We start from the raw sequence: 2,513 nt of genomic DNA on the forward strand, positions 1-2,513 counted from the left end.
AGTAACCTGACACGCAGAAGGGCTTTCGAAAATCCAAATCACTTCTCAATTAGTAATCGAAATTTGGGAATACCGCACGACTGCTTACCGCGACAACAGCCGAATTGAAGTTTTCACAGTTAATTTTTACATGTATTTCTGACAAACAATGTTTCCTTTCGTTTTATCATGAAATGCGTTATCTGTTAACGCCTCATGATTTATTTTAACCATGTCCAAAAGAACGTTAAAAATTTACCGTTTAGGTGATCACTGGCATTTATGTTGAATAAGGAGGTGGAGAAATCAACCTATTTTTGTTTTAGTAAGAGTTTGACAGCACTTGCAACACACGTAGTAGAGTGGGAGATTAGAAGTATTACAAGAGAGTAACGTACAAAGAAAAGAAGGAGGAGAGATATAGATGATAATATATTATATTTGATAGGAAAGAAGGAGCAAAACACACCAGAGCCCCCACCAAAATCCCACCAACCTCTGACTCGTTAATAGCATCTACCATGTTCTGCGGGCATGAAAACGAAGCTTACGGATATTCCACAGACGCGAATGTTGTCAACTCTATAACGTTTAAAAAAAAAAAAATTATGGTACAATTTTTTTGGGTACAAAACTAGAAGCTCTGATAGACTGTCAATCAACCTCTGTGGTGAACCGATTAGGCGCCTCATCGTCACACGCACAAGAATCGTGTTCGATTTCTGTGTGGGGATAACTTTTATCAAATATCTCTGCCATTCTACTGGGATGTTGATCCCTCTCAGCACATCCTGGTGGCCCTGACCGAAGAGACAGGATCGGAAACTCTCTTCCTAATGATTTAAATGGCACCGATTGCTTTTTGTTGGGTTTTTTTTGTGGGGGGTGGGGGATGTAAAAATACCTAGAATAAAACAAGAGATGTTCACGTGCCAGAAAATTCGCGTTGTGATTAGACATTATCTTGCTCGTGAATCTCACCGTTCAACCCCCCCCCAAATCCAAAAAAAGGGGCTTTGATTTTTCATAGACATCACTCTCTTTTATTCCGATGACTTGGGCAAACTGTCTATACGCACGGCACGATTTGTATTCTCAAGAAGCCTGTGACATTTTGCAAAAGGTTGTTACCACCTCTGGGAAACATTATTCTGCGATTGGAGTCTAGCACTACCCGTCGATTTCTTCAATTACCTCCCGGGGACGAGAGAAGGGAAATATAATCACACCTAAGAGCAGCAGAGTGATTGTCACGGGAACGATTTATTCAAAGAAAGACTCGTTAATTTTGACACTTTGATTTCATCCTCGTGCCGGAGGGAAAACGGTTTCATGTCTAAAATCTGGATATACGAGTGAGGATAAAAAACTAATGGAAGTTGTGAAATATCTTTTTTTAGGCTGATACCACGGACCTGAAATCTTTACGGTCTCTCGAAATATTTTTCCTGAATTTGTATGAAGGATTCCAGCCTCCTTTTCCAATCCTAGAAGGAACAGTTGTTGTAGACATCCTCCAGTGCCATTCGTAGCTCTGAATTGGCAGCTTTTTCAAAGTCCTTAATACGTTCAAACTTTCGTCCAGAAAGTTTACCTTTCATTTTTTTGTCAATGAATTGTTTACATAGTACGAGAGACTTGGCCTCGAAGCGAATCTTAGGTTGTTGCTTAGTAAGTGTTTTACGGCGCTTTCAACTGCATAATGTCATATGAACACACGGGACACCTTTAACCTTTTCAGTTGGTAGGAATTTTGAATTTGACAGTGTAGCGGCAAAACCCTACTCTTATCGATTTTGGACGACATAGGGATCTTTAAAGTGCGCAACTTGCACACAGGAGCTCCTGGATTTTTCGCCCCTGTCCGAGAAAGCTGGGTGTTAAACATTGCCTACCTTAAGATCAAGGTTGTAGCTAAAAGACAGCAGTATGAAGGAGCCGTGGAGTAGCAGTAGAAAGGCTGAGGAAAGAGCCAGGTGCACAGAGGAAGGGACAATGGGGCGGGGGTTGGGGGCAGAACGTTGAGACGAAAGCAGACAACAGAACATAGATAGAAAGTAGGAAAAGAATCTGAAAGGATAATTTTTTAGAGAAGAAAATTTTCCTTCACTGGTTAGGTTTCGACTTAGGGACTTATTGAATGAGAAGCGTACACCGCAACCCTTTGATCCCGAGAGCCCCCGGCTAATCTTAGGAAAACAAAGATTACTGTGTCTAGAAAGTGAGGTCATTTCAACAAACCTGAAACGGAGCCTTACCTTATAAAGGGCGATCATTTTGAAAACATAAACTTAGATTATTGTTATCTCGGCTTTGATTCGACAACTAAAAAGGATCTCTAAAAGAGGAAATTGCACCTGACAGAGACTGAGAGAGTGACTGAATACACTGACAGTTGTTTCTTTAAATTTCGTGTTTCACAACGATCAAGTTACCCAAGAACAAATAGACAGCATTTTAGAAATTTTAATTCTAATTGTAATTCTCTCTCTCTCTCTCTCTCTCTCTCTCTCTCTCTCTCTCTCTCTCTCTCT

The 2,513-nt window shown here is 40.5% G+C and overlaps 1 protein-coding gene across 11 annotated transcripts in view; it reads left to right on the forward strand.

Annotated features, from left to right (window-relative positions):
- LOC101845712 (neuropeptide FF receptor 2) overlaps positions 1-2,513 on the forward strand; it is a 232,806-nt gene that overhangs the window by 37,980 nt on the left and 192,313 nt on the right. The window lies entirely within an intron of this gene.

Source organism: Aplysia californica, unplaced genomic scaffold (genome assembly GCF_000002075.1).
Source record: "Aplysia californica isolate F4 #8 unplaced genomic scaffold, AplCal3.0 scaffold00478, whole genome shotgun sequence".
Classification (NCBI taxonomy): Eukaryota; Metazoa; Mollusca; class Gastropoda; order Aplysiida; family Aplysiidae; genus Aplysia; species Aplysia californica.